The sequence below is a fragment of the Hyperolius riggenbachi genome, chromosome 8 (genome assembly GCF_040937935.1).
Source record: "Hyperolius riggenbachi isolate aHypRig1 chromosome 8, aHypRig1.pri, whole genome shotgun sequence".
Classification (NCBI taxonomy): domain Eukaryota; kingdom Metazoa; phylum Chordata; class Amphibia; order Anura; family Hyperoliidae; genus Hyperolius; species Hyperolius riggenbachi.
Window position 1 is genome coordinate 268,657,397 of NC_090653.1, and position 23,102 is coordinate 268,680,498.

General features: G+C 47.8%; 2 protein-coding genes across 2 annotated transcripts in view; one reads left to right on the forward strand and one right to left on the reverse strand.

Moving 5' to 3' along the window:
- Positions 1 to 23,102, reverse strand: part of RALGDS (ral guanine nucleotide dissociation stimulator) — a 250,641-nt gene that overhangs the window by 201,713 nt on the left and 25,826 nt on the right. The window lies entirely within an intron of this gene.
- LOC137527861 (ficolin-1-like) overlaps positions 22,793 to 23,102 on the forward strand; it is a 103,178-nt gene continuing 102,868 nt past the window's right edge. The window contains exon 1 of the mRNA XM_068248837.1: positions 22,793 to 22,827. The gene's annotated coding sequence lies outside the window, so the exon portion shown is untranslated. The remainder of the gene's footprint in view (positions 22,828 to 23,102) is intronic.

The window sequence follows — 23,102 nt, forward strand, 5'->3', positions numbered from 1 at the left end:
CAATGCTGCAGAAGACCTTTTGCAGTTTAACTACTTCACCACTGAGGGGTTTTTACCCTTGTGGACCAGAGCAATTTTCACCTGACAGTGCTCCTCCCTTTCATTCACCAATAACTTTATCACTACTAATCACAACAAAATGATCTATAGCTTGTTTTTTTCTGCCACCAATTAAGCTTTCTTTAGGTGGTACATTATGCTAAGAATTATTTTATGCTAAATGCATTTTAATGGGAATAATAAGAAAAAAAATGGGGAAAATTCATTATTTCTCAGTTTTCAGCCATTATAGTTTTAAAATAATACATGCTACCGTAATTAAAACCCACCTATTTCATTTGCCCATTTGTCTCAGTTATTACAACGTTTAAAATATTTCCCTAGTAGAATGTATGGTGCCAATATTTTATTTGAAAATAAAGGTGAATTTTTCAGTTTTGCGTCCATCACTAATTACAAGCCAATATTTAAAAAATAACTATCAATTTTGATTGGCCAATCACTAACCAATTTTACCACCTCCATGTAGTATGAGAGCTTACCTAACTACACAATCATTTAATAGTATTCAGGCTCTGTTGGCCCGTATACTACATGGAGGTGGTAAAATTGGCAAATCAAAATTGAAGGTATGTTCTAAAATGTGCTGGGTGCATTATGCATTACATGCTTCCGGCGGCGGGACAGGTCTTCTTCACTCCACTCTTCTGTGTAGCTCCATGCTGTGCAGCCAATCACCAGAATCAGAATCAGAATCACTTTATTTCGCCAAGTACAACGGGGGTTGTACCCGGAATTATTTTTGGCACATACAGGGTCGGTGATGGTACAGCAAAACGCAAGCAGTAATGTACATTACATTTAGTAGTGAGTACACAGTGCATGGAACATAATACTTAGTTACATAGTTACATAGTGGAAGGTCCCGAGGAGACGTCCAGTGCTATGTGAGTGGAGCGCTACCTTCTCCGCAGCGCTCAACAGCTCTGCAGCTAATTGGATGCCCCCCATGTGGCTCATGTCATGTGACAGGCGTTGTGAGCTGCATGGTGATTGGCTGCTGCCAGGTGTACGGCTGCACAGAAGAGGAGTGAGGAGGACCCAGCAGAGCTGGGACAAGGTCCTCCAGCACCCAAGGCTGAGACACCAAAGTGTGCCCCCCCATCCCTCCCTCTCCAGCCGTCACACACTGATTGCTATTGGACTAAGAGGTGCCACAGGGCCCACAACCTCCCCAACACCTTAATATCTAGTTATATGGCTTGCAGTCACTGCTATGTATCCCCTTATCTTATTTCTTTCTGCTTCAAACACAATTAGGAATGACAGCTGAATGAATTGTGCGCCCCCTCCTACACTGCGCCCTGAGGCTGGAGCCTCTCCAGCCTATGCCTCGGCCCGGCCCTGGGACCCAGTGGCATTCCTACCATTGGGTGCAGGGGAGGTGGCGCACCGGGTGATTGACAGCCAGGGGGTGTCGCCACGACCCCCATGGTAGGCAGAGCAAGAGGTAAAGTAGCGCTATAAGGAGGGGCAGCGGGGACAGCGGCGGGGAGGGGGGAAATATCCCCCCCTCCCTCGCCTGGGTCCCATCCTTCAGCGCTCTCTACCTCCTAAATGCGGCAACCAGGCAGGCCGGGTGGGCGGGCTAGGGGGAGAATAACTCACCACACTTCCGCGTTCCAGCCGCTGGAACGCTGCGTCACTGTCACGTGCCACTTCTGCGTCTTCAATGCCGTCCACTGTGCTTTCTTATGAGCGGAAGCACAGTGACCGGCATCGAAGGCTGAGATGTGGCATGTGACGGCGACGCAGCGTTCTAGCGGCTGGAACGCAGAAGTGAGGTGAGTTATTCTCCTCCTAGCCCGCCCACCCGGCCTTCCTGTTTGCTGCATTTTGGAGATAGAGAGCGCTGAAGGAGGGGACCCAGGTGAGGGAGGGGGGATATTTCCCCCCTCCCCGCCGCTGTCCCCGCTGTCCCTCCTTATAGTGCTGCCCACCCCTCCTGGGCCACTATACTGGGGGCCACTATACTACCTACACTGGGGACAGCTATGCTGGGGGCAGCTATACTGGGGGCCACTATACTACCTACACTGGGGGCAGCTATGCTGGGGTCTAGGGGCCACTATACTGGGGGCCACTATACTAGCTATACTGGGGGCCACTATACTAGCTATACTGGGGGCCACTGTACTAGCTATACTGGGGCCACTATATTACCTACACTGGGTGCAGATATACTGGGGGCCACTATACTAGCTACACTGGGGGCAGCTATACTGGGGGCCACTATACTAGCTACGTTGGGGGCAGCTATAGTACCTACACTGGGGGCCACTATACTACCTACACTGGGGGCAGCTATACTAGCTATACTGGGGGGCAGCTATACTGGGGGCCACTATACTAGCTACACTGGGGGCAGCTATACTGGGGGCCACTATACTAGCTACGTTAGGGGCAGCTATAGTACCTACACTGGGGGCCACTATACTACCTACACTGGGGGCAGCTATACTAGCTATACTGGGGGGCAGCTATACTAGCTATACTGGGGGCCACTATACTAGCTATACTGGGGACCACTATACTAGCTATACTGGGGGCCACTGTACTAGCTATACTGGGGACCACTATATTACCTACTCTGGGGTAGCTATACTGGGGGCCACTATACTAGCTACAGTGGGGGCAGCTATACTGGGGGCCACTATACTAGCTATGTTGGGGGCAGCTATAGTACCTACACTGGGGGCCACTATACTACCTACACTGGGGGCAGCTATACTAGCTATACTGGGGGGCAGCTATACTGGGGGCCACTATACTAGCTACACTGGGGGCAGCTATACTGGGGGCCACTATACTAGCTACGTTGGGGGCAGCTATAGTACCTACACTGGGGGCCACTATACTACCTACACTGGGGGCAGCTATACTAGCTATACTGGGGGGCAGCTATACTAGCTATACTGGGGGCCACTATACTAGCTATACTGGGGACCACTATACTAGCTATACTGGGGGCCACTGTACTAGCTATACTGGGGACCACTATATTACCTACTCTGGGGTAGCTATACTGGGGGCCACTATACTAGCTACAGTGGGGGCAGCTATACTGGGGGCCACTATACTAGCTACGTTGGGGGCAGCTATAGTACCTACACTGGGGGCCACTATACTAGCTATACTGGGGGCAGCTATACTAGCTATACTGGGGGCCACTGTACTAGCTATACTGGGGACCACTATATTACCTACTCTGGGGTAGCTATACTGGGGGCCACTATACTAGCTACGTTGGGGGCAGCTATACTACTTACACTGGGGTTCACTATACTAGCTATACTGGGGGCCACTGTACTAGCTATACTGGGGACCACTATATTACCTACTCTGGGGGCAGCTATACTACTTACACTGGGGGCCACTATACTAGCTATACTGGGGGGCAGCTATACTAGCTATACTGGGGGCCACTATACTAGCTATACTGGGGGCCACTATACTAGCTACGTTGGGGGCAGCTATACTACTTACACTGGGGGCCACTATACTAGCTATACTGGGGGCCACTGTACTAGCTATACTGGGGACCACTATATTACCTACTCTGGGGGCAGCTATACTACTTACACTGGGGGCCACTATACTAGCTATACTGGGGGCCACTATACTAGCTATACTGGGGGCTACTATAATACCTACACTGGGGGCAGCAGCTATACTACCTATACTGGGGGCAACTTTATTATGTATACTGGGGCAACTATACCTGGCATTACCTGCCGTGGCGCGCTTAGTATGACACACTCGCTCCTTTCCTTTTTTTGGGGGGGGGGGAGGGGTGTCTTATAATACCCAGCACCGGGTGTCAGATGCCCTAGGTACGCCACTGGGAGGACCTATTACAATGCCGAGAGCATCTATACGCCCTGCTGCCCTTGCTCTGCATTTACTAAAGGTGGCCATACACTTATAGATTTGCAGCAGATTCCACCATCAGATAGATTTCTGGCAGATGCGTGTCAAGTCCAATCTGACAGGAATCTATCTGATGTGTGCCACACACTAGGAACAGATTTCCAATAGATTCCAGAATGAAATCTATTGGAAATCGATCTAAATGCATTATTGGACCATTAGATCCAATGCAACTCTATGGGCCATCCATCTGCTATCAGCAGCAGATCGACCTACATTTTCCATCCTGTCAGAAAGACCAAATCGATCGATAGATTTGATAGAATCGATTTCTAATCAATCTATTCTATAGAATCGTTCAATCTATTGATGGCTGAAACCTGGGTTCGAATCTTCAGTAAGCCAGCACCTATTCAGTAGGAGACCTTGGGCAAGTCTCCCTAACACTGCTACTGCCTATAGAGCGCACCCTAGTGGCTGCAGCTCTGGCGCTTTGAGTCCGCCAGGAGAAAAGAATCGATTTCTGATCAATCTATTCTATAGAATCGTTCAATCTATTGATGGCTGAAACCTGGCTTCGAATCTTCAGTAAGCCAGCACCTATTCAGTAGGAGACCTTGGGCAAGTCTCCCTAACACTGCTACTGCCTATAGAGCGCACCCTAGTGGCTGCAGCTCTGGCGCTTTGAGTCCGCCAGGAGAAAAGAACAATATAAATGTTCTGTGTTTGAAATCAACCAGTGTATGGGCCCCTTAACAGAAGGCTCCCTTAGTCCCCCCCCCCCTCTAAGATGACAGAGGTCACAGGGGCTATTGCTATGCCCATGATTGGGATGTGCCTTAAGGGGGTCCTGCTATTACTATCTCAAACAGTTGGGAGGTGTGATATGACGCTGGTCTGATTTCACTGGCTGCATGCTTGTTGCAGGTGTGTGTCAGCAAGCATGACAGCCAGGCAACTAGCGTTGTTCATGAGGGAATAAAGATAGCTGCCTCCATATTCTGTTTTGCTGTGTTGCTTCAATAGATTAGCCATTGTTGCAAAAAAACAGTTGGAGACCTGGTCATCTTTGTTCTACGATTGTGTATCCTTGCATACTTGGTGGATCCGGATGTGAACCGGGTAAATCCCTGGTGAAAGCTAATTAGCAGTGGGACTGCCCATTTTGTTTAGCATCCATATACTTCTCACTTCAAGTTCTCTTTAAGGCGATTGTTAGCGCTTTTAAAAGCGCTAGTGCAATTAAAAGTATATGGAAGTGATCTCACTGCCGCGATCGACAGCGATTCACTGTAAACGCGAACTGCTACATGCAGCATTTTTTAGTGATTTTAGAGGGTTCATGATTGCATTGTAGTTAAAACGTGAAACGCGATCACTCAAAAATCGTGAAAATGTATAGTGATTTTTTTTGTGTGTTTATTGTGAATAAAATTGCCGCAGCAAAACGCTATCGATAATCAATAATTGCTAGCGTTTTGCAATTTTAAGGGTGAACGGGGCCTAACAGTGCAAGGACTATTAACAGCAAATTCTAAACATGCCTTATATAAGCTATGTTCAGCCATGCTGAGACTTGTAGTTCAGCAGAAGAGACTTCAATAGCTGAAGTTAACTTTGAATTTGTGCGTATAGTAATGTCACACCATGGCCGGCCCAGCCAACAAGCTGAATGAGTTTGTGAAGAATGGAAATATTCGAGATTCCAGAGCTTTGCCTGCTGTCCCTAAGTCAGCCAATAACCACGGGGCGTGAGCGAGAACAGCACAGGGAGACACTCAGCCTGACAACCAAATAAACAGCTCCAGGCCTTGTAACACAAGAAACCACATCACTGACTTAGGAAATACCTATAGGTCCATCGCGGTGACACCCGGCACAACACAACACAAACAAACATGTACAGCAACTAAACCCTTACAAAACTACAGCAAACCCTTCTAAACCCATACACCATACAGCAAAAACTGCCGCTTTATAAAACACAACACAAACAAACATCTACAGGAACTAAACCCTTACAAAACTACAGCAAACTACTGTAAATCCTTAAAAACTACAGCAAACCCTTATAGCAAACTAAACCCTTACAAAACTACAGCAAACCCATACAGTAAACTAAACCCTTACAAAACTACAGCAAACTACTGTAAATCCTTAAAAACTACAGCAAACCCTTATACCAAACTAAACCCTTACAAAACTACAGCAAACCCTTACAGCAAACTAAACCCTTACAAAACTTCTGCAAACCCGTACAGCAACTAAACCCATATAAAACTGCAGCAAACCCTTCGGCCCTTTTCTACTATCAATCGCAATCACGCCAGCGATTGCGATTTTTCATTTGCATTGCATTATCACTGTAAACATCGCTCCATAAAGAGATTGCGATTTGCGATTTGCAAAATTTCCAAATCGAATCACTGTAGTGGAAAATACTTCTCGTGATTTCTATGATTAAGTAGCAACCCTAGCGATTTAAAAATCACTAGTGATTTGCGATTCAGCAGTGCAGTGGAAAGAGCCCTTTTTCACTTGCAATCGCTAGCGTTAGCGCTAAACGCTAGCGATTGCGATTCAGCAAGATCCTTTTTTTTTCCGGCAATAGCATTTGCGATTTTGCTATGCACTGCAGGGCATAGCAAAATTGCGTCAATAATCGCTCCGCCGCGCGATCGCGTTTGTGTGAAAATCGATTTGTGGAAGTGGAAATAACCTAACACAATTCCTGGCGATTTTAAAAATCGCTAGTGATTTGCGCTTTTGCGATTCAGCAAACGCAATCGCAAAGGGCCCTTACAGCAACTAAACTCATATACAACTGCAGCGAACCCTTACAGCAACTAACCCCATATACAACTGCAGCAAACCCTTACAGCAACTAACCCCATATACAACTGCAGCAAACCCTTACAGCAACTAAACCCATATACAACTGCAGCAAACCCTTACAGCAACTAACCCCATATACAACTGCAGCAAACCCTTACAGCAACTAAACCCATATACAACTGCAGCAAACCCTTACAGCAACTAAACCCATATACAACTGCAGCAAACCCTTACAGCAACTAACCCCATATACAACTGCAGCAAACCCTTACAGCAACTAACCCCATATACAACTGCAGCAAACCCTTACAGCAACTAACCCCATATACAACTGCAGCAAACCCTTACAGCAACTAAACCCATATACAACTGCAGCAAACCCTTACAGCAACTAACCCCATATACAACTGCAGCAAACCCTTACAGCAACTAAACCCATATACAACTGCAGCAAACCCTTACAGCAACTAACCCCATATACAACTGCAGCAAACCCTTACAGCAACTAACCCCATATACAACTGCAGCAAACCCTTACAGCAACTAAACCCATATACAACTGCAGCAAACCCTTACAGCAACTAAACCCATATACAACTGCAGCAAACCCTTACAGCAACTAACCCCATATACAACTGCAGCAAACCCTTACAGCAACTAAACCCATATACAACTGCAGCAAACCCTTACAGCAACTAACCCCATATACAACTGCAGCAAACCCTTACAGCAACTAACCCCATATACAACTGCAGCAAACCCTTACAGCAACTAACCCCATATACAACTGCAGCAAACCCTTACAGCAACTAAACCCATATACAACTGCAGCAAACCCTTACAGCAACTAAACCCATATACAACTGCAGCAAAACCTTACAGCAACTAACCCCATATACAACTGCAGCAAACCCTTACAGCAACTAAACCCATATACAACTGCAGCAATCCCTTACAGCAACTAAACCCATATACAACTGCAGCAATCCCTTACAGAAACTAAACCCATATACAACTGCAGCAAACCCTTACAGCAACTAAACTCATATACAACTGCAGCAAACCCTTACAGCAACTAAACCCATATATAACTGCAGCAAACCCTTACAGCAACTAACCCCATATACAAGTGCAGCAAACCCTTACAGCAACTAAACCCATATACAACTGCAGCAAACCCTTACAGCAACTAACCCCATATACAACTGCAGCAAACCCTTACAGCAACTAAACCCATATACAACTGCAGCAAACCCTTACAGCAACTAACCCCATATACAACTGCAGCAAACCCTTACAGCAACTAACCCCATATACAACTGCAGCAAACCCTTACAGCAACTAACCCCATATACAACTGCAGCAAACCCTTACAGCAACTAACCCCATATACAACTGCAGCAAACCCTTACAGCAACTAAACCCATATACAACTGCAGCAAAACCTTACAGCAACTGAACCATTACAAAACTGCAACAAACCCTCAGGGCCTGTTTCCACTACACGCAGATTCTGCATGCAGAAAACTGACTCCAATGAATGCCTATGGGAAATCTGCATCACAAACATCGCATTCGGTGGAAACAGGCCCATAGGCAGTGGCGTAGCTAAGGAGCTGTGGGCCCCGATGCAAGTTTTACATGGGGCCCCCCAAGCACTCTATACATAACAATTGATACGGCATGCCAAAACCTGCCAATGGCAACTACAGTGTCAGAGGTGCAAGAAGAGGCTGGGAAACAGTTTGTTAGTGATTACTACTATTCACAGCATCTATTGAAATGATTATTATGAGCACAGGACCAATAGAGAGGTAATAATGTAGATGAGGGCAGGGGCGTTTCTAGGGTCCTTGGAGATCAGTGGCACCTGTGGGCACCAGGTGGGGAGGTACATGCGGCGCGCGCAGCGCGCTGCGGCAAAAAATGGGTGTGGCCATGCGGTGAGTGGGCGTGGCCATGGGTGGGGCCAAATGTACATGAACTTAGCAGCGGTGTAAGCTACGGATAACGGGCCTGCCCATCGAAATATTGGACGGAGCCCCCAGTCCTTTATTTCGATCATTTACAATCAGTATAGGCATAGATCAAAGATGTATACGCACATACAATTTTGATTGGTCAATCACTGACCCCCAATTTCCCACCCCCGTGCAGTAAGTGGGCCAACAGACAATGAATTTTATGAACAGAGCTAAAATTGGCTAATCAAAATTGTATGTGTGTACCAGGCTTTACAGCTAATACTGTACATACTGAAAGTAGCAGGGATCAGCATACAATACAGCTGGTTTACAATCAATAAAGGCACAGAGTAACACCTTACACTGTACACACTGGAGGTAAATGAGCACACAGTGCAAGCACTAGAGAACAGCGTATACTGTACATACTGTAGGCAGCAGAATTCAGCACACTGCAGCTAGCGTGCCAAAAATATGATGATCACGTTGTGCGGCGTGCTTATCGCGCCGCACCAAAAAATGGGTGGGCCATGGACCAGAATATAGGTGTGGTAACGGGTGGAGACAAATTTACATGAACCTAGCAATGGTGGGACATCAGATTAGGACAGTGGTGGCGAACCTTTTGGAGGCCGAGTGCCCAAACTGCAACCCAAAAGTCACTTACCGGTATCTATCGCAAAGTGGCAACAGCAATTTAAACTAAATACTGTACAAACGTTTTAACTCATACATGAACATTATGGAAAATCCAAGTTGAAAATAAACTGTGAAGATAAACAATTTCATCCATCCTACTCCTGAAAAATGTATTCAATTTTTTAGAACCTCCCAGTTTTACTTTCTGTTTTAAAACGCTAAAAAAGTAGGTTTAATGCTATTGTCTCATATGATAAGGATTCAGCTTTTCCCATAGTCTCGCAGTTAGCAATCATGTGACCCCCAACAAGACATATTCAGCAATCATGAGGCCCCCAACAAATCAGGAGGCCCCCAACAAGACAAATTCAGCAATCATGAGGCCTCCAACAAATCATGAGGCCCCCAACAAGACAAATTCAGCAATCATGAGGCCCCCAACAAGACAAATTCAGCAATCATGAGGGCTCCCAACAAATCATGAGGCCCCCAACAAGACAAATTCAGCAATCATGAGGCCCCCAACAAATCATAAGGCTCCCAACAAGACACATTCAGCAGTCATGAGGCACATAAATAGACAGCATTTCACATAAATAGGCAGAATGCCCCCTTAATATGGTAGCCCCCCCAAGTTAGGTAGTGAGTGACAGGGACCCCCAGGTTAGCTAGTGAGTGACAGGCGCCTCCAGTTAGGTAGTGAGTGACAGGGACCCCGATAGTGAGTGACAGGGAGCACCTTTAGGTAGTGAGTGAGTGCCAGGGAGCCCCTTTAGGCAGTGAGTGAGTGACAGGAAGCCCCTTTAGGCAGTGAGTGAGTGACAGGGAGCCCCTTTAGGGAGTGAGTGCGTGCCAGGGAGCCCCTTTAGGGAGTGGGTGCGTGCCAGGGAGCCCCTTTAGGGAGTGGGTGCGTGCCAGGGAGCCCCTTTAGGGAGTGAGTGAGTGACAGGGAGCCGTTTAGGGAGTGAGTGAGTGACAGGGAGCCCCTTTAGGGAGTGAGTGAGTGACAGGGAGCCCCTTTAGGGAGTGAGTGCGTGCCAGGGAGCCCCTTTAGGGAGTGGGTGCGTGCCAGGGAGCCCCTTTAGGGAGTGAGTGAGTGACAGGGAGCCCCTTTAGGGAGTGAGTGAGTGACAGGGAGCCCCTTTAGGGAGTGAGTGCGTGCCAGGGAGCCCCTTTAGGGAGTGAGTGAGTGCCAGGGAGCCCCTTTAGGGAGTGAGTGAGTGCCAGGGGAGCCCCTTTAGGGAGTGAGTGAGTGACAGGGAGCCCCTTTAGGGAGTGAGTGAGTGACAGGTAGCCCCTTTAGGGAGTGAGTGAGTGACAGGGAGCCCCTTTAGGCAGTGAGTGAGTGACAGGGAGCCCCTTTAGGGAGTGAGTGACAGGGAGCCCCTTTAGGGAGTGAGTGAGTGCCAGGGAGCCCCTTTAGGGAGTGAGTGCGTGCCAGGGAGCCCCTTTAGGGAGTGAGTGCGTGACAGGGAGCCCCTTGAGTGAGTGAGTGACAGGGAGCCCCTTTAGGGAGTGAGTGAGTGACAGGGAGCCCCTTTAGGGAGTGAGTGCGTGCCAGGGAGCCCCTTTAGGGAGTGAGTGAGTGCCAGGGAGCCCCTTTAGGGAGTGGGTGCGTGCCAGGGAGCCCCTTTAGGGAGTGAGTGAGTGAGTGAGTGACAGGGAGCCCCTTTAGGGAGTGAGTGAGTGACAGGGAGCCCCTTTAGGGAGTGAGTGCGTGCCAGGGAGCCCCTTTAGGGAGTGAGTGCGTGCCAGGGAGCCCCTTTAGGGAGTGAGTGAGTGAGTGACAGGGAGCCCCTTTAGGGAGTGAGTGAGTGAGTGACAGGGAGCCCCTTTAGGGAGTGAGTGAGTGACAGGGAGCCCCTTTAGGGAGTGAGTGAGTGACAGGGAGCCCCTTTAGGGAGTGAGTGCGTGCCAGGGAGCCCCTTGAGTGAGTGAGTGACAGGGAGGCCCCCCCTCTAGCCGCCGCCGCTCCCCCCCCTACCTCTCAGCAGACCTCAGGATCAGCGGCGACCCGACCAGATGTACGAGCGGGCACTGGACGCACCCGCTCGATATGCGGAAGTGATGTCACTTCCGCATATCAGTGCGGGCGCTGGGTCCTAGCGCCCGCACGATTGGTCGCCGGCTCGCCGCCTGATCCTGAGGTCTGAGACTGTCAGTGACGCGGCGGCTGGAGGGAGCCGCTGAGTCTTGACAGAGGGGGCGGCCGGGCGGAGATCCGTGGCACCCCAGGAAAGATTGGGGGCACGTGCCCCCCTAAAACAGGGCTAGCGACGCCCCTGGATGAGGGAGAGCCCTTCGGGGGCCCCTCTGGCCCAAGGGCCCCGATGCGGTCGCTACCTCTGCACCCCCTATTGCTACGCCCCTGCCCATAGGCATTCATTGGAGTCAGTTTTCTGCATGCAGAATCTGCGTGCAGTGGAAACAGGCCCTCACAGCAACAACACACCATACAGCAAAAGCGGTCGCTTTATTAATAAACACTAGCAAAAATAAGAAGAGAACTTGAGCATTGTCTGCAACAACCAACTTTTTTTTAATAAAACTGAAGTGTTGCATTTACAAGAATTGTAATTATTTGCTGACAGGTCAAAACAATACAGCAAAATCCCATTATCCAGAACTCAGTTAACCAGAAGTCTCAAGCAACCAGAAAAAAATCCTGGCCTTGCAGAATGCATGAACGTACTTTAAGGCCTGGAACCCACTGAAATCAGCAAACGCAAAACGCAACCGCTAGCGTTTTGTCTGAGCGGTTTGCAAGCAGATTCATGCGCGTTTCTGGTCGTGTTTTGCAACATTGTATTTTTTTGCCCAGCGGGTGCGTAGCGTTTTGCGTTTTTATCCTGATTGGTCATGTGAATTATTTTTAATTTTGTTACAGTGTGCTGAACCGCAAAACGCTAGCAAAACCGCTCAGTTTGGGCCCGTTCACACTTAAAACCGCAGAACGCCGGCGATTACCGCCGGCGTTCTGCGGGAGTGATTTTCCCGCGATCAGCGCAGAAAAATCACTGGACACTGCGGCGGGTTTGGAGCGATCGCGATTAGCGTGCTATGCACGCTAATCACGATCGCAAATCGCGGAACGCTCGTCGCCGGCAAACCGCTGCATGCAGCGCGGTTGCGGTTATCGCTAACCGCAACCGCGGCAGTGAGAACACTGCCACTCGCTACATTGTGTAGCGGTTCTTGCAGAACCGCTAGCGGTTTGCCGTGAGCGGAAATCGTGCGATTCCTGCTCAGGTGTGAATGGGCCCTTTAGGTTTTGCTGAGCGTTTCTGCTAGCGTTTCAATACTTTACATTGAAGCGCTAACGCTCCCAAAATGCTGCAGGTCCTGCGTTTGCGTTTCTGGGAAACGCAAACGCTCCTGTGGAAGTTGCCCCATCCATTAACATTAGCCCAGCGTTTTGGCAAACTGCTAGCGTATCGCAGTGCTGCCAAAACGCTGCCAAAAGCGCTCCTGTGGGTTCCAGCCCTTACACTTCTTTATACGTAGATAAACCTCGGTTACATTGAGTCTGTCGTTTGTCCTCATTTGTTTTGAACTACTGTATTTCAACATTAATACAGAGTTTATGGTAAGTACAGTGTGGGGTATAGTATTGTTTTTTTAGCTAGGCCTATTTTTAACATTGACTCTCAAGTAACCAGAAATTATGCTTATCCGGCATCAGCCAATCCCTGTGGGTGCCGGATAATGGGGGCTTTACTGCAATAGGATTAGGCTTACAGTGCACTGCGAGCGAAGCATTTTGCCACTTGTGCGCTTGTTTACCGTTCCATCCGCTGCCACCGCCGACTGTCCCAAAACCAATCTGAGCCTGGCAGAAGCATGGGGCTCGCTGTTGGATTGTTCAAACTCAATGTGAATCCTACCTAGCAACAGGAAGGATTCTCATTGGTCCACCATGAACCAATGAGAATTAATAACATAGGATGCATTTCCCGTCTGATTTTGCGTTTTTCTGCATTCTGGAAAAAGCTGCGTTTTTTTCCTGGTGCGTGAATGGCGCCTAATATTTTACACGTTTGCTTTTTCCAGCAGGTATGAATTTAATAATATTATTACATCACAACAATAGATTCCCATGCTAAAATAATAAAGATACTGATTTTCATAATGGTAATAATAATTATATATGTATAATGTATATTACCACCCTCCTATTTTTCTACAAAAAAATTAGTTTGACTGTAAATTGTATACCCAACCTTATAATTTCTTATTGCCAAATGGTAATATGAAGGAAACCTAATGTTGATAGAAAGGACTAGCGCGGTTTCTATGATAAAGCTATGTCTTTTGCTCATGAATTCTTTATGGTATGCGTGACTTAGGGTGTGGCGGGGGTGTGTGACTAGAGGGTGTGGTGGAGGCATGTCCTAAAGGTGTCCCTCTTTCTTATCTCACAAAGTTGAGAGGTACGGGTGAACATTGCTGGGGAAACGCATGATTTGTAGTTTAATGATGAGAAAAGTTAGTAGGAATGATGGTAAAAGTAGTTCACATATTTCTAACTGCTGCAAAGTAACTACTGTCAGCTTCAAGGTATGAAAAGACCGTCCACAAAGCGCAAACATGATACAACACAGGTGGTCCAGAGCTTCACATCTGGTCCTTTTTTTTTAATTAGACACGAGGGGTGTTTTCTATAATTTACAGAACACAACTTAAAGGTCACCTGAAGTGAGAGGGATACGGAGGCTGGCATTTGTATTTCCTTTTAAACAATGCAAATTACCTGGTTGTCCTGAAGATCTTTCAATCACACACCTGAAACAAGCATGCGGCAAATCTAGTCAGACTTCAGTCAGACACATCTGATCTGCATAGGCTTGTTCAGGGTCTATGGCTAAAAGTAATAGAGGCAGAGGATCAGCAGGACAGCCAGGGAAATTGGTATTATTTAAAAGGAAATACTGTAAATATCCCAGCCTCCATATAATTCTCACTTCAGGTTCTACTGGGTGGGAGGAGGCCAGGGCCGGGCCGCCCATGAGGCGGGGTGAAACTCTTGCCTCAGGCGGCACTTCTGGGGGGGCGGCACCCGCCCGTCCGTGGGTGTGGGGGGGGTCGCCCGAGCTGGAGGGGATAGCGGGCAGGAAGGGGGTATTGGCCTAGCGCTCCACTGACGTCACTTCCTGCTACGCCGCCCACTGTATTGTAAGTAGACGGCGTTACAGGAAGTGACGTCAGTGGAGCGCACGTAGGAACACGGAAAAGGTGAGTGATCCCCGCCCGTGCCTCTTACAATAGCTGCGGCAACTTAACTTTTTAAAGCTGGAGGGGAGCGGAGGACGGGGGACCCAGGTGAGGGAGGGGGGGGTCCGCCCCCCTCCCCGCCGCTAGGCCAATACCCCCTTCCTGCTCGCTATCCCCTCCAGCTCGGCAGCCCCTTACACCCACGGCTTGGGGGGGGGGGGCGAGCGGCGATTTCTTCAAAGTTTGCCTCAGGCGGCAAAAAGTCTAGGGCCGGGCCTGGAGGAGGCACCCCAATGTGTGCCTGTAGAGGGCGGTCCTCACTCATGCTATAGGAAGATAAGTCACTGTGTTACTAACCTGTAGAAGCGGGTGAATCCTGAGAAGCGTGTTGTTTGTATCGGTGTCCAATAAATTTACTCTTTAACTTTCACATTGAGGTAAGATTGTTCCTTACTAACACCAACATTGTCTTCTGACACTCACATTGGGGTCCCTCCTCCCACCCAGTATAGTCTAACACCCTTCTTAGGGGTCATTCCTGCAGCCAATAATCAGTGGTTCAAGTCAGAGAACGTTTTTTTTGAGTGTAGTGTGACCCAAGTCTGGAAGAGGACTGTCTCCATCTTAGTGGAGACAGATTTCTCCACAAAACAGTGGTTGCCTAAAAGCAACCTGTGTTTGTAAGAAGTATTTTTGGAGGAATAATTTCCCCTTTTTGAAAATAAACTATACTACTGGGGCTCCTGGTCTTTTTGTCTTTTCTCTTTACGGTCACTGGAGTTCCACCTTGATCTCATCAGATCGGACACCCCCCATACTTCAGGTGTACTGTAATATTATTATCTTTTTTTCTTTTACTTTAGATCGTCTTCATGCGTGTTGAAGGCAGAAAACACATCACAAGGGAAGGATACATACATGTGTCGAGAACCTAGGCACTGTAGATTAGATGTCAATAGTTATTCAGTCAATACATGACATAGGATTTCTTTCTCAAAATTTACTATATTGAATTGACTGCCACAAGCTCAGGTACCCCCGTCTCCAACGTACGTACCCACAAGGGGTTCACTTATCATCTGTTGAGAACTTACGCCCTATAGTAGAGTTGTCAATCAGGTTTACAACAAAGAAGTGAATAGGATGTATTGTACGATAGTCGTGCTTTCCATGTGACATCTTTACTATAATGTAAAGACACCAGGGCCGGATTTACAGCTCAGGAGCCTATAGGCACATAAGCTCTGGCGCCCTAAACTCCGCCCCTTAACACAGACCACACCCTCTAATGGCACGCCCCCTTTTCTTATGTAATAAAACCACACAATGTAATTAGATATCCAGATAGGCAGGTGGGAGAGCCCAGCAGGTAGGTATAGAGGGCACAGAAAGAAGTCAGTGGGGGTAGGTAGGTGGGAAAATACAGTAGGTAGGTATAGACAGCAGAGAGAACTCAGTGGGGATAGTTAGGTGCAGGTGCGTAACTAGAAATCACTGGGCTCCCCTGCGAAAATTTGGATGCCCCCCCCCCCCACCAATAGGTGCCAAATAATCGTAATGGGGCAGCGTTTCACTATAAAATTATTGTAATGGGGCAGCTTTTCACCATAAAATAATCATAATGCAGCAATGTTTCACCATAAAATAATCAATCATAATGTGTGCAGAATGTCACCATAATCATAATGCCGAAATGTTTCACCAGAAAATAATTGCAATGAGGGCAGCATTTCACCAGAAAATAATTACAATGTGGGCAGCATTTCACCAGAAAATAATCGCAAGGGCTACGGGAAGATGGCACCCTAAGCCCAGTACTGGAGACACAAATAGTCTTCAGTGCAGGGCTTCGGACGCCATCTTCCCGTAGCCCTGCTCTGCTTCCTGGAAGAGTCCCGCAGGCTGAGGTAAGCTGCGGGTAGCTGGGAAAAAACTGGTGCAGCGTCCAATAGACACCACGGCCAGTTCAACACTTTAGGGGCCCCTTAAACTGGCGGCAGTGCTCCCCCTGCAAATGGCGCTTTTGCTGCTGGTAAAGAGAGCACATGCAGAGAGCAGTCAGTGGAAGGGTTAAAGCAGACCTGAACACAGAACTTCCGCTCTGCTCTAAAAGATAAACAACAGCATCAGGGCTGTGAAGTTGGAGTCAGAGTCGAGGAGTCGGAGCAATTTTGGGTACCTGGAGTCAGAGGTTGTATAAACTGAGGAGTCGGAAGATTTTTGTACTAAATCCACAGTCCTGAATAGCATAATAACCTTTAAAGATCCGTTACAGCTGATACAAATCCTGCAATAAATCTGCTGTGTGTCTACTTCCTGCTTTCATGGCAGCAGACATAGGCTTAAAGAGAACCCGAGGTGGGATTATATTATGCTAGTGGGGCACAGAGGCTGGTTGTGCACACTAACACCAGTCTCTGTTGCCCCATGGTGTTCCTCCAGGACCCCCCTGCGCTCTGCTATCCCCCCTGCAGTGCTAGAGACAGACAGCGCGTCGCCAGCTCAATGTTTACCTATGCGCTGTCAGTCAGCGCCGCTCCCCCACCTCCTCTGCATCGGCGCTACCCGCCCGCGTCCCTTACCTCCTATCAGCGGGAGGGAAGGGACACGGGCGAGTAGCGCCGATACAGAGGAGGCGGGGGAGCAGCGCTGACAGACAGGCAGAGGTAAACATTGAGCTGGCGACACGCTGCATGTCGCCAGCACTGCGGGGGTATAGCAGCGTGCAGGGGGGACATGGAGGCACACCATGGGGCAACAGAGACTGGTGTTAGTGTGCACAACCAGCCTCTGTGCCCCACTAGCATAATTACATCCCACCTCGGGTTCTCTTTAACATCCTGTGCTTTCAAATGAGCTTAAAGGAGTCATCAAACAGATAATGCTACCCCCAGTACTACTTACCCAGGGCTTCCTCCAGCCCCTCACAGCTGCTATGTCCGTTGCCGCAGCTCCGCACTTTGCCGCTGGCTCCCGGTCCCTGACGGTGCCTTGCCAGCGTCCTCAACTGTGCCACTGTCAATTACCTCCACATGGTCCGGAGCGTACTGCCCAGGCGCAAAACTACTGAGCCTGCGCGGTACACCCGGCACCACGTGGAGGTGAATGTCAGCGGCGCTCGCACAGGTGAGGTCTGGGAGCGGGGGCCAGCGACGGAGAGTGCAGCTGCAGCGAGGGACATAGCGGCTGTGAGGGGCTGGAGGAAGCCCTGGGTAAGTAATACTGGTGGTAGCATTATCTGTTTGACTGCTTTAAGTACAGTGGCAGTCAGGTGACAGGGGAAAAATAACAATTGTGATTAGACACAGATTTGCGGGAATTAAACTAAACTCTCTAATACATACGGTGCACTTCTACTTGTTTTCCTTCTGTCGTGTGCACAAATTCAGATACAGGCAGGCAGTCGGAGGGGGCGGAGCCTCAGGGGGCGGAGCCGCAGAAACTTCAAGTCCCTCTTCTCCCAAGTATGCCGCGCGGCTCCGGACAGCGGCTGAGGGGAACTTGGGGGTAGAAGAAGGCCATGCAGAGGAGAGCAAATTGGATCCGGAGGAGCGGCGGCCGCCCAAGTCTCCCCCTCGGCGGTAAGCCGGTAACAGGAACGATGCTCTCTCCTTCATGCGTTCCAGGCAGCTAACGTCACTCCTGAGCAGCGCCCCCTGCGTCCTCTCCATGGTTACACACAGCGTGACATGGAGAGGATGCAGGGGGCGCTGCTGAGGAGTGACATCAGCGCTGGGTCTGGAACGCAGGAAACATCATTTAAATGCGCCGCTCACAGAAGGATATGACTGCTGCGCTGCCATATTTTTTTTAACAATTACAGGGAGAGAGGGAGAAAGAGAAAGAGGCATAGTGGGTAGTGATCCGCCCGCCCCTCACAAACGGCTCCGCCCCTAGGCACGTGCCTACAGTGCCTAGTGGTAAATCCGGCCCTGAAAGACACGCTTAGCTGAAAATGTAAAGTATGATAAAATTGCTGCTATGAAAGTCTTTTCACCAAACCTTGGAGTGTTTTTGAACAATTCTTCACCCGTCACGAGCGCAAAAAGGAATTATTTAGCTTTTGGTTATAAACTGTCACCCGTAAGCTGACAGACAAATTATCCACTGCGTCACTACATTGTCCCAGTGCCAGAAATGTCACTGTTGGAGCCTCGCCTGGTGCTTTGACATCACTAAGCCGTGGCAACCATGTTGCCCTCAGGCCTGAAGGTTTATTAGTGTCGCAGACACTTCACATTCCCTGTGATTCTCCCAAGTGTCACCTCTTACAAGATTGGCATGAAGGAGGCCTGGCCACCTCAAGACGTACAATGAACCATGCAGAGGATGTAAAAATATTTCAGTCACACCTGTCACATGACTCTGTCAGATCAATATGAAACTTCACCAGTGTCCAACATGCTTCACAAAGATCACTGATCCGTAGCAATTATTATTCCGCTCTCCTGAGTATGTCATTTGGTATTTGTTTTAACACTCTTGCTTTCACACTTTCTATCCAGTGAAATATTGTAGAGTTTTGGTTATCCGGCACCAACGAGGATCAGCTAATGCCAGATAAGTGAGCTTTCTGATTCCTTGGCTTGTTAAAAATAGGCCTAGCTAATACAACACTATACCCCACTCTATATACTTTATATACTCACGTATAAGCGTAATTTTTCAGCACAAAAAACAAGCCGCAAAGTTACCCCCTTGGCTTATATGCGAGTCAGTGGGGCAGAACGGATGGTGAAGCAGGTTTTATTACTGACAGAGGAGTGTAAGGATCTTGCACTAGTGATCCTGCTCTTGCCAGCTGTCTCTCTGCTGTATCCGCGCCCCCCATCCCCTGCAACATGGTGTGCAGAGTGCACTGCTCAAGACTACCTGTGTCCCCTGGCTTGTGGAGCAGAGCATGCAGCAACGTGTCAGCGGAGATTGGGTGTTCTTCCTGTGTGGCAATCTTTGCGTCTCATATCTATGACACGATCTAATGGCGTCTTGAGATACAGCTGTATCATCCTTCCGGCACATCTGGCTATGAGGAGAGGAGATGATTTAATGGAGAGGGGTCTTATACACGAGTCAATCACTTTTTTCTGGTTTCTGAGGTAAAAGTGGGTACCTCGGCTTATACACGGGTCGGCTTACAGTATATGCGAGTATATACAGTACATGCCATGAACTCTTTATTAAATGTTAAAATACAGTAATTGAAAGTATATTAACCTTAGCTGAGCCATGGAAGCCAGTCTATAAGAACAATAGAGCCCGCAAACAGCCTAAAAAGTTGGCCTTCACCACTGTGAGTACTGCCGGTGATTTGTGCTGGTTGGTTGAGACTGCAGCTTAGTTGAGTTCCAGATAACCAGGACTCTACGATATGTATTTTTTAATGTATTCTTTTCAGTATGGGCCACGTCCTTATCCCATTTTAAGAGTGGTAGTCAGGCAGTCCAGGCCACACCACCAGTAAAGGAGGTAACTTGGTAGTCAGGGCCACGCCTCTATTGCACCAAGCACCATTGTAAGGCAGGACCTATACCTGTAGGGTCCAGTTGTAAGAGAGGGAGCTCAGGATGGATGGAGCTCAGGATGGATGGAGCCACACTCCCACGTCATAAAGAAGTAATACTGGCACTGCATCTTGCAGCACAAATGCCAACACTTGCAGTGTTGCAAGTACGCATGTGAATCACTGTGCACGGCTATAGGGAATTAAGGGCTACAGGAACGTGCTGTCGTAAAATGCAGAATGCTGTCCGAATCGTGTCGGCATCGGCATGTGATTCCGATGTCAAGGCTATTGGCAGGAAAGGCGGCATTTCCCCCGCTCAAACCGCTTGCAGGGAAATGCTGCGGACTCTGCAGCAGTGGGAAGAGGCCCTTGTCAGTGATCTTGTATGCTCATTGCATACTCTCAGTTTTCTTTATGATTGATATTTAATAAAAACTTTTAAAACCAAAACTTGTAGGAAATGAAAACCAGGAAACAGAAACCAGACAGTTGCCCTTGAGATATTCTCAGCGATTATTTTTATTTGCGTGATGAATATAAGCCGCACTTTCCGGTTGTGTTATGAAACATTTGTTTTGCTGTAGAGCAGTCTGTCTGTGGCTTTATCACTTGGCAATGGGTAAGGAAGAGCAAGGAAAAGAAAGGAGGGAGGGACACAGGAACCGATAAACAACTCAGAAGTTGGCCCTGACCCCCAACACCTCGCAGGAAACGCCTCATCCACGGGAAAGATGTGGCGACAGATGAACACAACAGACTCACACATGTAGGAAAAGGGTCACAGCACAGATAACACAGGCAGTGACACCGGCACCACGACAGCTGTGACCTTTCTACATTCCGGATGGGAAAGTTAAGGAATAACTCTCATCCAGAGGAAAAGGATATTGTTTCAGGGCGCGTGTACATGGAGATTCTAGTTCAGACTTCAACCGGAGCTCAAACTACTGAATTAGCAAGTCAATTAACAAATTAGCAAGAGGATCCCGTTGAAACTCTTAACCCTAACCTACAAAGCTCTCCACAATCTCTCTCCCCTGAACATCTCCTCACTAGTTTCCAGATACCAACCCAATCGCAACCTCAGATCTGCACACAACCTTCTTTTGTCCTCCTTTAGGTAGAATTTCTGTAGAATAAATTGACGGTCTCTGTGCCAGGAGCCAAGCTTTAAAAGACATCGGAAGCAAGAGGAATATGGAGGCTGCCATATTTATCTCCCTTTAAAGCATACATGTCAAACTCCGGCCCACAGGCCAAATTTGGCCCTCAGAGCCATTCAATTTGGCCCTCAAGTGGTTTCCCCACCTTGCATTATATTTGGCCCACTCTAGATCACCAGGGAAGGTATATTAAAGGTGAAGCCCTAGATCTCCAGGGAAGCCATATGGGGGAGGTATAGGGAAAGCATTAAATACTAGGGAACTATATAGGGGAGAGTGGCGCCTCTAGTCACACCAAGGAACTGTATAGGGGAGGGAGGACCACTAGATACCAGGGAACTGCAAAGGGGTTGGAGGGGGGCCATAAAACATCAGAGAACTTTATAAGGGAGGAAGGTGGCCAGTAGATATTGAGGTTGGCCCGCGACTTGGTCCCAGTGTACAATTTCGGCCCACTTTGTATTTGAGTTTGACACCCCTGTTTTAAAGGGAATCCGAAATGAAAATAAACTTATGATCTAATGAATTGTATGTGTAGAATAATAGAACATATTGTTTCCAGTACTGGAAGAGTTAAGAAACCTCACTTGTAATTCTATGCAAAAGAGCTGCTCTGAGCTCTTCCAAATTGGGTTGGAGACAGTCCTATTTTTAGAAGCACTTATACATCAAAGAAACAGTGAGAGGCAGCTTCAGATGAGGAGTTCAAAGTGTAATTAGCTCTGCTCTGTTTCGTAGTTTAAAATACAGTGTGTGGTTTGTAATTGCAAATATGATAGAATGATGCAATGTTATAAAAAAAATAGCGATATAACTGAAAATAAAAATATGAGACTCTTTTCTTTGCTACTAATGTTCTATTCATTATCCATACTACACATACAATGCATTTTATCATACTTTTTTCTCGCTTTAGTGTCACTTTAAATACCAGTTACCTGGCAGTCCTGCTAATCCTCTGCCTCTAATACTTTTAGCCACAGACCCTGAACAAGCATGCAGCAGATCAGGTGTTTCTGACATTATTGTTAGCTCTGACAAGATTAGCTGCGTGCTTGTTTTTGCTGTGATTCAGACACTACTGCAGCCAAATAGATCAACAGGGCTGCCAGGCAACTGGTATTGTTGAAAAGGAAATAAATATGGCAGCCTCCATATTCTCACTTTAGGTGCCCTTTAATACCTTATAAATTCACACTTCTTAGTCATAATCAAAGGAGTCGATGGTTAATCCTCGACTCCAATGCCTAAACATTCCTGTTGAAAAATCAGACCGCGATACCTCGCTGAAACAATATAGGAAATGACCAAAACATATCTGTGGAAAGAATTTCTTTTTTTTTATCTGTATTTTTGGCAAGCCGGCATCCATTCTTTTCTCCTCGAAGGATAAAAACCTCTTCCGAGCCCAAAACTATGACGCTGCCTCAGCTCCAGAGAGGATCATGGGCTCCCCCCTCTTTCGCTCTTGGCGCTGACATGTTTGCTATACTTCCTGCCTGACAATAACAGGAAGGCCCCATCCAGAGGGATTAGGAGGGGGGTGTTGTTCCTCCACATACAATATGGACCAAAGTGCAAAGTGAATTATGTGCTTTTTACTCATTCTGCAGATGCCGGGGAAAAGCTTTATTTAACTGCAAGAGATAAGATGACTGAAATTGTTCTGTGATGGGATTGTCTGTGGATGACATGCGGAGAGGGGAGAGCGGCTCTTATCACAGATGACAAAGATGATGTATTGTTAAACCATAGGCTTGTTTGTTCCTCCCTGTCAGGATGAACTGACCTATAGTGTTTTTTTCTTCCATTATTAACCACTTGCGTAAAGGCAATCTTTGGCCCCTTAAAGCGAAC